We start from the raw sequence: 17,148 nt of genomic DNA, 5'->3' as shown, positions 1-17,148 counted from the left end.
ATAATACTGCCATAGAGAACCGTATAATACTGCCATAGAGAACCATATAATACTCCCACAAAGAACCATATAATACTGGCATAGAGAACCATACAATACTGCCATAGAGAACCATATAATACTGCCATAGAGAACCATATAATACTGAAATAGAGAACCATATAATACTGCCATAGAGAACCATATAATAATCCCATAGAAAACCACATAATACTCCCATAGAGAACCATATACTACTGCCATAGAGAACCGTATAATACTGCCATAGAGAACCAAATAATACTCCCATAGAGAACCATATAATACTGCCATAGAGAACCATATAATACTCCCATAGAGAACCGTATAATACTGCCATAGAGAACTGTATAATACTGCCATAGAGAACCATATAATACTCCCACAGAGAACCATATAATACTGCCATAGAGAACCATATAATACTCCCATAGAGAACCATATAATACTGCCATAGAGAACCATATAATACTCCCATAGTGAACCATATAATACTGCCATAGAGAACCATATAATACTGCCATAGAGAATCTTATAATACTGCATAGAGAACCATATAATACTGCCATAGAGAACCATATAATACTCCTATAGAGAACCATATAATACTCCTATAGAGAACCATATAATACTGTCATAGAGAACCATAAAATACTGCCATAGAGAACCATATAATACTCCTATAGAGAACCATATAATACTCCTATAGAGAACCATATAATACTGCCATAGAGAACCATGTAAGACTCCTATAGAGAACCATATAATACTGCCATAGAGAACCATATAATACTCCCATAGAGAACCATATAATACTCCCATAGAGAACCATATAATACTGCCATAGAGAACCATATAATACTCCTATAGAGAACCATATAATACTCCTATAGAGAACCATATAATACTGCCATAGAGAACCATAAAATACTGCCATAGAGAACCATGTAATACTCCTTTAGAGAACCATATAATACTGCCATAGAGAACCATATAATACTCCTATAGAGAACCATATAATACTGCCATAGAGAACCATAAAATACTGCCATAGAGAACCATGTAATACTCCTATAGAGAACCATATAATACCGCCATAGAGAACCATATAATACTGCCATAGAGAACCATATAATACTCCCATAGAGAACCATATAATACTCCCACAGAGAACCATATAATACTCCCATAGAGAACCATATAATACTGCCATAGAGAACCATATAATACTCCTATAGAGAACCATATAATACTCCTATAGAGAACCATATAATACTGCCATAGAGAACCATAAAATACCGCCATAGAGAACCATGTAATACTCCTATAGAGAACCATATAATACCGCCATAGAGAACCATATAATACTGCCATAGAGAACCATATAATACTCCCATAGAGAACCATATAATACTCCCACAGAGAACCATATAATACTGCCACAGAGAACCATATAATACTCCCACAGAGAACCATATAATACTGCCACAGAGAACCATATAATACTGCCATAGAGAACCGTATAATACTGCCATAGAGAACCATATAATACTCCCATAGAGACCATATACTACTCCCACAGAGAACCATATAATACTGCCATAGAGAACCATATAATACTCCCATAGAGACCATATACTACTCCCACAGAGAGAACCATATAATACTGAAATAGAGAACCATATAATACTCCCATAGAGAACCATATAATACTCCCATAGAGAACCATATGATACTGCCATAGAGAACCATATGATACTGCCATAGAGAACCATATAATACTCCCATAGAGAACCATATAATACTGCCATAGAGAAACATATAATACTCCCATAGAGAACCATATAATACTCCCATAGAGAACCATATGATACTGCCATAGAGAACCATATAATACTGCCATAGAGAACCATATATTACTCCCATAGAGACCATATAATACTGCCATAGAGAACCATATAATACTGCCATAGAGAACCATATAATACTGCCATAGAGAACCATATAATACTCCCATAGAGACCATATAATACTGCCATAGAGAACCATATAATACTGCCATAGAGAACCATATAATACTGCCATAGAGAACCATATAATACTGACATAGAGAAACATATAATACTGCCATAGAGAACCGTATAATACTGCCATACAGAACCATATAGTCAAACAAGACTGTCAGAGAACCATATAATACTGCCATAGAGAACCATATAATACTCCCATAGAGAACCATATAATACTCCCATAGAGACCATATAATACTGCCATAGAGAACCATATAATACTGCCATAGAGAACCATATAATACTCCCATAGAGAACCATATAATACTGCCATAGAGAACCATATAATACTGCCATAGAGAACCTTATAATACTGCCATAGAGAACCATATAATACTGCCATAGAGAACCATATAATACTCCTATAGAGAACCATATAATACTCCTATAGAGAACCATATAATACTGCCATAAATGGAGAACAACATAATACTCCCATAGAGAATCACATAATACTCCCACAAAGAACCATATAATACTGCCATAGAGAATCATGTAATACTCCTATAGAGAACCATATAATACCGCCATAGAGAACCATATAATACTCCTATAGAGAACCATATAATACTCCAATAGAGAACCATATAATACTGTCATAGAGAACCATAAAATACTGCCATAGAGAACCATATAATACTCCTATGGAGAACCATATAATACTCCTATAGAGAACCATATAATACTGCCATAGAGAACCATAAAATACTGCCATAGAGAACCATGTAATACTCCTATAGAGAACCATATAATACCGCCATAGAGAACCATATAATACTGCCATAGAGAACCATATAATACTCCTATAGAGAACCATATAATACTCCCACAGAGAACCATATAATACTCCCATAGAGAACCATATAATACTGCCATAGAGAACCATATAATACTCCTATAGAGAACCATATAATACTCCTATAGAGAACCATAAAATACCGCCATAGAGAACCATGTAATACTCCTATAGAGAACCATATAATACCGCCATAGAGAACCATATAATACTGCCATAGAGAACCACATAATACTCCCATAGAGAACCATATAATACTCCCACAGAGAACCATATAATACTGCCACAGAGAACCATATAATACTCCCACAGAGAACCATATAATACTGCCACAGAGAACCATATAATACTGCCATAGAGAACCGTATAATACTGCCATAGAGAACCATATAATATTGCCACAGAGAACCATATAATACTCCCATAGAGACCATATACTACTCCCACAGAGAACCATATAATACTGCCATAGAGAACCATATAATACTCCCATAGAGACCATATACTACTCCCACAGAGAGAACCATATAATACTGAAATAGAGAACCATATAATACTCCCATAGAGAACCATATAATACTCCCATAGAGAACCATATGATACTGCCATAGAGAACCATATAATACTCCCATAGAGAACCATATAATACTGCCATAGAGAACCATATAATACTCCCATAGAGAACCATATAATACACCCATAGAGAACCATATGATACTGCCATAGAGAACCATATAATACTGCCATAGAGAACCATATATTACTCCCATAGAGACCATATAATACTGCCATAGAGAACCATATAATACTGCCATAGAGAACCATATAATACTGCCATAGAGAACCATATAATACTCCCATAGAGACCATATAATACTGCCATAGAGAACCATATAATACTGCCATAGAGAACCATATAATACTGCCATAGAGAACCATATAATACTGCCATAGAGAAACATATAATACTGCCATAGAGAACCGTATAATACTGCCATACAGAACCATATAGTCAAACAAGACTGTCATAGAGAACCATATAATACTGCCATAGAGAACCATATAATACTCCCATAGAGAACCATATAATACTCCCATAGAGACCATATAATACTGCCATAGAGAACCATATAATACTGCCATAGAGAACTATATAATACTCCCATAGAGAACCATATAATACTGCCATAGAGAACCATATAATACTGCCATAGAGAACCTTATAATACTGCCATAGAGAACCATATAATACTGCCATAGAGAACCATATAATACTCCTATAGAGAACCATATAATACTCCTATAGAGAACCATATAATACTGCCATAAATGGAGAACAACATAATACTCCCATAGAGAATCACATAATACTCCCACAAAGAACCATATAATACTGCCATAGAGAATCATATAATACTGCCATAGAGAACCATATAATACTGCCATAGAGAACCATATAATACTCCCATAGAGAACCATATAATACTGCCATAGAGAACCGTATAATACTGCCATAGAGAACCATATAATACTCCCACAAAGAACCATATAATACTGCCATAAAGAACCATATAATACTGCCATAGAGAACCGTATAATACTGCCATAGAGAACCGTATAATACTGCCATAGAGAACCATATAATACTCCCACAAAGAACCATATAATACTGCCATAGAGAACCATACAATACTGCCATAGAGAACCATACAATACTGCCATAGAGAACCATATAATACTGCCATAGAGAACCATATAATACTGCCATAGAGAACCTTATAATACTGCCATAGAGAACCATATAATACTGCCATAGAGAACCATATAATACTCCTATAGAGAACCATATAATACTCCCATAGAGAACCATATAATACTCCTATAGAGAACCATATAATACTCCTATAGAGAACCATATAATACTGCCATAGAGAACCATATAATACTGCCATAGAGAACCATATAATACTCCCATAGAGAACCTTATAATACTCCCACAGAGAACCATATAATACTGCCACAGAGAACCATATAATACTCCCATAGAGAACCATATAATACTCCCATAGAGAACTATATGATATTGCCATAGAGAACCATTTAATACTGCCATAGAGAACCATATAATACTCCCATAGAGACCATATAATACTGCCATAGAGAACCATATAATACTGCCATAGAGAACCATATAATACTGCCATAGAGAACCATATAATACTCCCATAGAGAACCATATAATACTCCTATAGAGAACCATATAATACTGCCATAGAGAACCATAAAATACTGCCATAGAGAACCATGTAATACTCCTATAGAGAACCATATAATACTGCCATAGAGAACCATATAATACTCCCATAGAGAACCTTATAATACTGCCATAGAGAACCATATAAGACTCCCATAGAGAACCATATAATACTGCCATAGAGAACCATATAATACTCCCACAGAGAACCATATAATACTGCCATAGAGAACCATATAATACTCCCATAGAGACCATATACTACTCCCACAGAGAGAACCATATAATACTGAAATAGAGAACCATATAATACTCCCATAGAGAACCATATAATACTCCCATAGAGAACCATATGATACTGCCATAGAGAACCATATGATACTGCCATAGAGAACCATATAATACTCCCATAGAGAACCATATAATACTGCCATAGAGAACCATATAATACTCCCATAGAGAACCATATAATACTCCCATAGAGAACCATATGATACTGCCATAGAGAACCATATAATACTGCCATAGAGAACCATATATTACTCCCATAGAGACCATATAATACTGCCATAGAGAACCATATAATACTGCCATAGAGAACCATATAATACTGCCATAGAGAACCATATAATACTCCCATAGAGACCATATAATACTGCCATAGAGAACCATATAATACTGCCATAGAGAACCATATAATACTGCCATAGAGAACCATATAATACTGACATAGAGAAACATATAATACTGCCATAGAGAACCGTATAATACTGCCATACAGAACCATATAGTCAAACAAGACTGTCAGAGAACCATATAATACTGCCATAGAGAACCATATAATACTCCCATAGAGAACCATATAATACTCCCATAGAGACCATATAATACTGCCATAGAGAACCATATAATACTGCCATAGAGAACCATATAATACTCCCATAGAGAACCATATAATACTGCCATAGAGAACCATATAATACTGCCATAGAGAACCTTATAATACTGCCATAGAGAACCATATAATACTGCCATAGAGAACCATATAATACTCCTATAGAGAACCATATAATACTCCTATAGAGAACCATATAATACTGCCATAAATGGAGAACAACATAATACTCCCATAGAGAATCACATAATACTCCCACAAAGAACCATATAATACTGCCATAGAGAATCATGTAATACTCCTATAGAGAACCATATAATACCGCCATAGAGAACCATATAATACTCCTATAGAGAACCATATAATACTCCAATAGAGAACCATATAATACTGTCATAGAGAACCATAAAATACTGCCATAGAGAACCATATAATACTCCTATAGAGAACCATATAATACTCCTATAGAGAACCATATAATACTGCCATAGAGAACCATAAAATACTGCCATAGAGAACCATGTAATACTCCTATAGAGAACCATATAATACCGCCATAGAGAACCATATAATACTGCCATAGAGAACCATATAATACTCCCATAGAGAACCATATAATACTCCCACAGAGAACCATATAATACTCCCATAGAGAACCATATAATACTGCCATAGAGAACCATATAATACTCCTATAGAGAACCATATAATACTCCTATAGAGAACCATAAAATACCGCCATAGAGAACCATGTAATACTCCTATAGAGAACCATATAATACCGCCATAGAGAACCATATAATACTGCCATAGAGAACCATATAATACTCCCATAGAGAACCATATAATACTCCCACAGAGAACCATATAATACTGCCACAGAGAACCATATAATACTCCCACAGAGAACCATATAATACTGCCACAGAGAACCATATAATACTGCCATAGAGAACCGTATAATACTGCCATAGAGAACCATATAATATTGCCACAGAGAACCATATAATACTCCCATAGAGACCATATACTACTCCCACAGAGAACCATATAATACTGCCATAGAGAACCATATAATACTCCCATAGAGAACCATATAATACTGCCATAGAGAACCATATAATACTCCCATAGAGACCATATAATACTGCCATAGAGAACCATATAGTCAAACAAGACTGTCATAGAGAATCATATAATACTGTCATAGAGAACCATATAATACTGTCATAGAGAATCATATAATACTGTCATAGAGAACCGTATAATACTGCCATAGAGAACCATATAATACTGTCATAGAGAACCATATAATACTGCCATAGAGAACCATATAATACTGCCATAGAGAACCATATAGTCAAACAAGACTGTCATAGAGAATCATATAATACTCAAACAATACTACATAGAAAACCAGAGTATCCAAAACTACCATAGAGTAGCATATAGTCAAACAGTACTGTCATAGAGAACCATATAATACTGCCATAGAGTACCATATACTCAAATAATACTTCCATAGAGAACAAGAGTACTCAAAAATACTGCAATAAATAAAAAAACATGTAATACTCGAAAAATACTTTTCTACCACCATCATGCAAAATCGAAAATAGACACACCATGTAACACCACAATAAAGCATGCGAAAATAACATATAAAACACATATACATAATACCATAATACAGCGTCCCATAAATGTGATATGCACTTCCCATTTACATCGATGGCATAGCGTCTGCGATCGTCATCCGCCTTCAGAAATCTGATCAATAGCCAATAATCAGCTGAGTCATATTGCAAGACTCAAAGGGTTGATCGTGACGTGTAGGATCGCTACTTCCAACAGGTGGCGCTATAGAGTTCAAGTTCTCTTTTTCTCCGAAGAGGCAATTTGCATATTAAATTTCCCAGAGGAGCATTGCACGGCGAATAAGTCTCCTTACCGTGGCCACCCAGAGCTGGTACGTCACTCTCCACAAGGAGAAACCTTACCCCATAGACCTCAGAGCCTCTCACCTAGCCAAATCAAGAGGCAATTTGCATATTAAACAGCCATGTTTAGTGATACAATACTGACAGATGACACAGATGATTTGAAAAAAATAATAATACTGCCATAATACCATCATGCAGAGTCCAAAATAGTGTAGTAGAGAGGCACGTCACATAATACCGCAGAAAAGAGAGCAAAAATAACAAGAGCTCAATAACATATATGCATTGAAATAATGCCAACATATAGTGCGCAAAAAGAAAAACATGCTGAAGTTATATTATCATAACACCAACACGGAAAATCCAAAATGGAGCCATATACTGTAGCCATATAGCCATATAACACCTCAACAAAAGTATCCAAAAACAACATAAAAAGTGTGAATATTACCGCAGTCGGAATTTCCTTAGGAGATCTATGTTTTTATAGTGTAAAGGCTCGGTGTGTTTTTTTGCTTTTGATGAGACTCTACGGGGAGGTCACCAACGCAGAACTGATCGCGTCATCGCTGGAAACGCCATCAATCCAAGAATGAGCGCGAGGGCTCAGCTATTTATCCCATTTATGAGGACACAAACATTGGCAATGCGCCCCTTCTGCTGTGTTCATCTCACCTAGGAGGACCAGGGAAAAGTAGTTATGGAGTAAAGGTGCCCAAACCCGACTGTTGACCTCACGACCAATACTCATGCTCAGTTCACCCGAGCGTGCATGTACACCGCTAACAGGGGCTTTTCTCCCCTGTAAATAGAAGGATTGGGTGCTGAAACTCAACAAGCCCGATCCTTCTTCTTTCTGACATCACCTATCAGGGAGACTTGGAAGCCCCCATACATGCCAGGAGGAGCTCTCAATGGTCAGACCCCTGACGATCAATATCTTGCTGATAACCCATAGAGGAATTGTGAAAATAACCCACTTTATGAAAGACCCTCGCCAGAAAGTCATAGGCCAGAAAGGGTGAAGGTTGTGGTTCCCCTGAGAGATAAGTGTCATCAGAGGTCTCTGGGGTCTGATCATCTCCTGTGCTCATGGATGGAGGGGTTGGTTATTGACCAGATGATCCTTCAGGTGACAGCTCCATAATGGCCTTTAGCAGTGTGGGAAAACAATCCATTGTGAGATACAGGGCGGCTTTTCCTAATGGGGCTCTTGATGTCTGACGGCAGGGGGGACGGCCTGTTTGCTCACTACTTACTGTAAGTCTGCTATGACTGTACTAAAGAGCCAGAAACAAATCACATCATGGGAAGACCCCTCACTGTGACCGCTATTTGCTCCTATTTGTTTCAGCCATTGTCAATAATTCAATTACGGGGAATACACTAATTTTACAAATGAATAGCCCGAACTTCCTGAGAACCGAATACAACAACCCGGGGACTAGGACCAAGGACACAGCCTAAAGGCCCCTTCACATTAAGTGACGCTGCAGCGATACCGACAACGATCCGGATCGCTGCAGCGTCGCTGTTTGGTCACTGGAGAGCTGTCACACAGACCGCTCTCCAGCGACCAACGATGCCGGTAACCAGGGTAAACATCGGGTAACTAAGCGCAGGGCCGCGCTTAGTAACCCGATGTTTACCCTGGTTACCATCCTAAAAGTTAAAAAAACAAACGCTACATACTTACCTACCGCTGTCTGTCCCCGACGCTGTGCTTCTCTGCACTCCTCCTGTACTGGCTGTGAGCACAGCGGCCGGAAAGCAGAGCGGTGACGTCACCGCTCTGCTTTCCGGCTGACCGACGCTCACAGCCAGTACAGGAGGAGTGCAGAGCACAGCGCTGGGGACAGACAGCTGTAGGTAAGTATGTAGCGTTTGTTTTTTTAACTTTTAGGATGGTAACCAGGGTAAACATCGGGTTACTAAGCGCGGCCCTGCCCTGGTTACCAGTGAAGACATCGCTGGATCGGTGTCACACACACCGATCCAGAGATGTCAGCAGGGAGTCCAGCGACGAAATAAAGTTCTGGACTTTGTTCAGCGACCAACGATCTCCCAGCAGGGGCCTGATCATTGGTCGCTGTCACACATAACGATTTTATTAACGATATCGTTATGTCTGAAGGTACCTTTAGATCTCGGACTTTAATCTCCATTTTTAATATGACAATAATAGACAAGATACCGAGGAGATCAGCCGGCCATACACACACGTGGTCAAAATTGTTGGTAGCCTTCGTTTAATGACAGAAAAACCCACAATGGCCACAGAAATAACTTGAATCTGACAAATAAAAGATCTATGAAAATGAACAATTGAAAGTCAGACATTGCTTTTCAATCATGCTTCCACATATTTAAAAAAAAAAATAAAACTCATGAAATCGGCCTGGACAGAAATGATGGGTCCCCTGAAAATAATGTGACTAAAGGGACATGTTAAATCGCGGTGTGTCCACTAACTAGCATCACAGGGGTCTACAATCCTGGAATCGGCGAGTGGCCGGTATATAGGGCTACAGATCCTCACTGTGCTGTGTGGTGACATGGTGAGTATCACACTCAACATGGACCAGAGGAAGCGAGGGAAGGAGTTGTCTCGGGAGATTAGAAAGAAAATTATAGACAAACATGTTAGAAGTAAAAGTTATAAGTCCATCTCCAAGCAGCGTGATGTTCCTGCGACTACAGCTGCACATATTATTCAGAAATGTAGGATCCACCGGACTGTAGCCGACCTCCCTGGACGCAGCCGCAGGAGGAACATTGATGACAAATCAAAGAGACGGATAATACGAATGGTAACAAAAGAGCCAGAAAAACTTCTAAACAGATTAAAGGTGAACTTCAAGCTCAAGGAACATCAGTGTCAGATCGCACCATCCAACGTTGTATGAGCCAAAGTGGACTTCATGGGAGACGACCAAGGAGGACTCCATTGTTGAAAAAAAATCATTAAAAAAACAGACTGGAATTTGCCAAACTACATGTTGACAAGCCACGAAGCTTCTGGGAGAATGTCCTATGGACAGATGAAACAAATGGAACTTCTTGGCAAAGTACATCAGCTCTATGCTCACAGACAGAAGAAAGAAGCATATCAAGAAACAAACACTGTCCCTACTGTGAAACATAGAGGAGGCTCTGTTATGTTCTGGGGTTGCTTTCCCAGTGTGGAGGGGATACTCTTTTGTATCGCCTCATACTGAGAAAGGGCTAGATAAGGCTACTTTCACACTAGCGTTAACTGCAATACGTCGCAATGCGTCGTTTATGGGAAAAAACGCATCCTACAAAGTTGTTTGCAGGATGCGTTTTTGCCCCATAGATTAACATTAGCGACGCATTGCCACACGTCGCAACCATCGTGCGACGGTTGCGCCGTGTTGTGGCGGACCGTCGGGAGCAAAAAACGCTACATGTAACGTTTTTTGCTGCCGACGGACCGCTTTTTCCGACCGCGCATGCGCGGCCGGTACTCCTCCCCCACCTCCCCGCACCTCACAATGGGGCAGCGGATGCGATGAAAATCTGCATCCGCTGCACCCGTTGTGCGGCGCAAACAACGCTAGCGTCGGTAACCTCGGCCCGACGCAGTGCGACGGGCCGAGCCCGACGCTAGTGTGAAAGTAGCCTAAGAAGGGTCAAATTCATTTTCTCCATACACCTAAAGCAGGCTGCAAACAGCCGAAACGCGTTGTATATATAGTTTTTGTTTTATATCAGTTTGAATAAAATTTTTATCTACAAGCAACCTGAATTTCCTGCACCTTGATTTCTCTCGGTGGCAAAGACAGCGCCATTCCCTGGTTCTCGTTTCTGACATCCACTTTAGGATAGATATATGTTTAGCCCAGAAATGTTTAGGTTTAGGCTGTGTTCACATCTGTGTTGGAGGCTCTGCTCAGAACCTTCATTGTTGATTAGCTATTTACCAGGGAAAAACGCTCGGAATGATGACATTTTTTCTTACAAAAAAAAAGCCCTAAAAATACATTTGTAAACATTTATTCTCATCATTTCAAATTTTCCCATTTCTGTTCTCTGCCCAATTAGCTTCAACACATTTTTTAAATTAATATATCAATATCATATCATATGTCATCACGCTCATCGTTCCATGTCCCATTAGGGCTTACAATCTAAATTCCAAATTTACGCATCAGTATGTTTTTTTGACAAGTGGAAATTTGGAAATTCATAGTAATTCCTGGCGGTAATAAAGTCCTTAATAATGATAATAATAAAAAAATATATAACAAACAAAAAAACTAAACATTTATTTCATATGACCAAGCCCTTTTGGGCAATTTATGTATAATTGAAAAAGTGTAGTTCCCCCCTCCCTTGCCCATCAGATCAACTGTAATCCATGAAGAGATCTCACACTTCATTAACACTTAATAATAACTAATTAATTCAGGAGGATCAGTACATGTCAAACAGATTAATACACTGTGTACGGAGCAGATTAATGGAGTGCAGTGATGTCCCTTAGAAAAACAGTATCCTCCCGCCCTTATAAATACAGCATTAGTGAACAGATGGTTTTTTTGAGTTGGGGAGTGTTTGATAGAAGTAATAACTCAATATCTTGTACATTATATTAATACAATTAATTCTCCAATTAAACAGGCTTTATATATTTTTTTTTCTTTAAATATACAGGTACTTTTCACAAAATTAGGTTGGCTTACCTTCCCTGCCTTCTGGACATCTGTCAAGTCAGGAGTCTTCCCCATGATTGTGGAGCTACTGAAACAGAATAATGGACCGTTGTAAACATTTTGCAGGTTTTTTCGTTGTTAATTATTCTAATTTACTGAGATAATGACTTTTGGATTTTTATTGGCTGTAAGCCATAATCATCAACATTACTAGAAATAAAACGTAGTAGTAATAGTAAATATTTTTTTTTTTTTTAGAAATAAAACGTGACATAGATCACTCTGTCTGTAATGACTCTATAGAATATATGAGTTTCACTCTTTGTATTGAAGAACTTAAATAAACTACAGTAACTTTTTGATGAGTTTCTAATTTTGTGAGAAGCAGCAGTGTTGTGAATTCTGCTCTTGGGCTCCCTCCGGTGGTTATGAGTGGTAGTGCTGCTGTAGTTGGATCGCAGCATTTATCAGGTGTATCCATTTTTTGCAATCTGGGCTGGGCTATTTAAGTCCTGCTTTATCCTTTAGTCAGTGCCAGTTGTCCATTGTTTTTGGAGGATTCTCATCCATACCTGGTCTCTCCTGGTCTGCTGTTCATTTCTTCAAAGATAAGTTCTGGCCTTGCTTTTGCTGTCCACCTGCTGTGGACCATATAGTTCTGTGCATTTTCATGTTTTGTTTTGTCCAGCTTTGTCTGTGAAGGATTTTTTTCAGCCTAGCTGTGTCTCTGGAGATGCAGATATACCCTCCATGTCTTTAGACAGATGTGGTATGTTGTATTTTCTGTGGTGGATATTTTCTAGCGTTTTTATACTGACCGCATAGTACTCTGTTCTATTCTTTCTTTTTAGCTAGTATGGCCTCCTATGCTAAATTCTGATTTCATGTCTGCATATGTTATTTCCCTCTCCTCTCACAGTCAATATTTGTGGGGGGCTATCTATCCTTTGGGGATTTTCTCTGAGGCAAGATAGGTTTCCTGTTTCTGTCTTTAGGGGAAGTTAGTTCTTAGGCTGTGTCGAGGGGTCTAGGGAGTGTTAGGTACCCCCCACGGCTACTTCTAGTTGCGCTACTAGGTTCAGGGTTTGCGATCAGTACAGGGACCACCTTCTCCAGAGTCCGTCTCATGCTGCTCCTAGGCCACCAGATCATAACACAGCAATATATCAGAAGCAGGGAACGTATAGCGAGTGCTCAGTAACTGGTGATTACTCGTGATCATATCATCCGATCCTGCAGTCATAACCCTTTTCCATCTGTCCCATATTTCCTAAAATGAATTTGTCATCAGAAAATTACCTATTCTTTGTTTGGTCTTACAAGCATTTAAGAAAAATCTATATATATATTATTAAAAGTCAAAATTACTCATCTTGCCATTTTCACAATGACCCCCTAAGTCTTTTTTTTTTAAACACTTATACTTCTTGTTTTTCAGGAAGAGTTTTCAGCAGGCTCCTTATCATCAGAGGCTGGATTATACTAACAAGAACACAGCTGATAATTCAGCATACAAGGATCACAATAGGCGATGTGACCGATGACCCTGGTGGACTTTTGCACCCGCTCATTAGTGACAGCAGATGTTGTAGCGGTATCATTTTGCCGCAGAGTCCGGCAGATGTCATACAGATACTTTCTGTGCTTCTTTTTATTTTGCACCTCTTTAGTGCAGCTCGTAATCTACGACTTCTGTGGCACCTTGTGCTATCTTACCTCTTTACACCCCCGATGCCGCCTGCCTCGCTCTTTCATAGTCCTCGCTTTGTAGTCGTTGTGTCGCCAGCATTTCATCAGTAGTCTCATGACAGCGACGTCTCGGCCCGTGCAGGTGTCTGCAGAACAAAGATTTCACAAGCAGACGTGAGACACTTTGTAGCAGGTCCAGGCAAGTACGAGATGATATCACAAAGCCGCGGCTCATGTCCTAATGTTCTCTGCTTATCAATATGGTGCTTTTATTTTTAATTTTCCCCCCTGTTTAAAAAGTCCATAGAAGAAAGAATTACAACTACATAAAAAGGCTTCAGTAGACTGAAATACACCACCTGTTTCTACAGAGGTGCAGGCTCAGCCCTATAAATCCCCCATGCTTTACACTGCAGCTACACTCCATTAACATTAAAATTACCTCCAAGGATCGGACTTTTTCCAGCACGTACAACAGATGAGCGATTAGATTAAGGAAAAGTTATCACCTTGTTTAAACCCTCAAATCATTTCTGCTGAAAGAGACGCAAGAAAATCTTGATGCCATTAACCCTTCCTGTCCAGAGATTTTACCAATCTCTAACAACCCACAATGATTACATGGACCCATCTCAGTAACATGACTGCAGCCCCTGACACATGGCCATATCAGCGGGCCCATATACCGGTACATCGTCTCTGGTTCTCAGGACACGGAAGGAGTCTTACACCATCATAAGGAGACTCTTCCTCTTTGTCTCACTGTTTACATGCAGTAAATGATGGGAATATCTACAGTACCAGGAAAAGTGTCCGGATAATAGACCCCTGATGTATAAGCTGCCATCTAACATCCCCCAGCTATGTAATTATCCAAGGCAGCACACCATATAGCGCTATGTGCCGCCTGGTATATCCCTAGGAGGCCGCTCCTCTGCTGCGCTGCTGCTCTAGTCTTCTTCTATTTTATCTCATTATCCAGCTATATCTATAGATATCTCCAGGTTTTATTTATATCTACCTCTCCGGACCTGACCTCACCTCCTTACTTACCAAAATCCCGCACTGTCTGTCTGACATTTCAGCCTTCTTTTCTGCTCGCTTTCTACAACTGAACATGGACAAAACAGAATTCATCATCTTTCCCCCATCTCACTCTACCCCTCCACCCGACCTATCCATCAATGTCAATGGCTGCTCACTTTCCCCAGTCCCACACACCCGGTGCCTCGGGGTGATCCTCAACTCTGCCCTCTCTTTCAAGCCACATATCCAAGCCCTTGCCTCCTCCTGTCGTCTCAAACTCAAAAATATTTCCCGGATCCGTGCTTTCCTTGACCGCAACACTGCAAAAACGCTAGTGCATGCCCTTATCATCTCCCGCCTCGACTACTGCAACCTCCTACTCTGTGGCCTCCCCTCTAGCACTCTGGAACCACTCCAATCCATCCTACACTCTGCTGCCCGACTAATCCACCTGTCCCCCCGCTATTTCCCAGCCTCTCCCCTGTGTCAAGCCCTTTCACTGGCTTCCTATCGCCCAGAGACTCCAGTACAAAACCCTCACACTGACATACAAAGCCATCCACAACCTTTCTCCTCCATACATCTGTGACATGGTCTCCCGGTACCTACCTACACGCAACCTCCGATCCTCTCAAGACCTCCTTCTCTACTCTCCTCTCATCTCTTCTTCCCACAACCGCATCCAAGACTTCTCCCGTGCTTCCCCAATACTCTGGAACGCTCTACCCCAACACATCAGATTCGCGCCTACCATAGAAACCTTCAAAAAGAACCTGAAGACTCACCTCTTCCGACAAGCCTACAACCTGCAGTGATCCTGAAGTTACTGAACCGCCGCGCAACCTGCCCTACCCTCTCCTAGTGTTTCATCACCCATCCCCTGCGGACTGTGAGCCCTCGCGGGCAGGGTCCTCCCTCCTTATGTACTCGTGTGCCTTGTTATCTGCTCATGTTTAATGTATTTGATTATATTTGCCTCGTATTCACATGTAAAGCGCCATGGAATAAATGGCGCTATAAAAATGTATGATAATAATAATAATAATATCTATGTATTCAGCCACTCACTTCATATCTATTTAGTTTGTCTGTCTTTATATTTATGAATCTATCCAAAATATCAATCATTAAACCTATCTCATATCTACACTCTCCAATGACCCAGCCCACATCTATCTATCAATAAAAAATTGGAACAGCACTTTACCAATAGGTGGGTGCACGCCTCCCAGACAAAATATCCAAGACTTGCCGCAATCCACACAGGGGAAGAAATGCAGGCAGCACTCCATAGCTTAAGGTGAAAAAAATGTGGTTTATTTCAAACCCACATGCTGTGACAATGTTTCAGCTCAAATGAGGGCTTGAAAAAGGCTTATTTGAGCCGAAACGTTGCTACAGCATGTGGGTTTGAAATAAACCACATTTTTTTCACCTTAAGCTATGGAGTGCTGCCTGCATTTCTTCCCCATATCTATTATCCATCTATTATCTATTTATCTATCTATCTATCTATCCATCCATCTATCTATCTATCTACAGTGCCTTGCGAAAGTATTCGGCCCCCCGGAACTTTTCAACCTTTTCCCACATATCATGCTTCAAACATAAAGATACCAAATGTAAATTTTGGGTGAAGAATCAACAACAAGTGGAACATAATTGTGAAGTTGAACGAAATTTTTTGTTTATTTTAAATTTTTGTGGAAATTCAAAAACTAAAAAGTGGGGCGTGTAACTTAATACTTTGTTGCACCACCTTTTGCTGCGATTACAAGTCGC

General features: G+C 39.5%; 1 long non-coding RNA gene across 1 annotated transcript in view; it reads right to left on the bottom strand.

Moving 5' to 3' along the window:
- Nucleotides 1-17,148, bottom strand: part of LOC138648783 (uncharacterized) — a 183,467-nt gene that overhangs the window by 160,159 nt on the left and 6,160 nt on the right. The window contains exons 2-3 of the long non-coding RNA XR_011315189.1: nt 14,368-14,486; nt 12,682-12,739 (exon numbers count right to left, since the gene is read on the bottom strand). This is a non-coding gene — a long non-coding RNA (uncharacterized lncRNA). The remainder of the gene's footprint in view (nt 1-12,681; nt 12,740-14,367; nt 14,487-17,148) is intronic.

This window comes from Ranitomeya imitator, chromosome 9 (genome assembly GCF_032444005.1).
Source record: "Ranitomeya imitator isolate aRanImi1 chromosome 9, aRanImi1.pri, whole genome shotgun sequence".
Classification (NCBI taxonomy): domain Eukaryota; kingdom Metazoa; phylum Chordata; class Amphibia; order Anura; family Dendrobatidae; genus Ranitomeya; species Ranitomeya imitator.
This window is presented reverse-complemented; position numbering and strand designations above follow the sequence as displayed.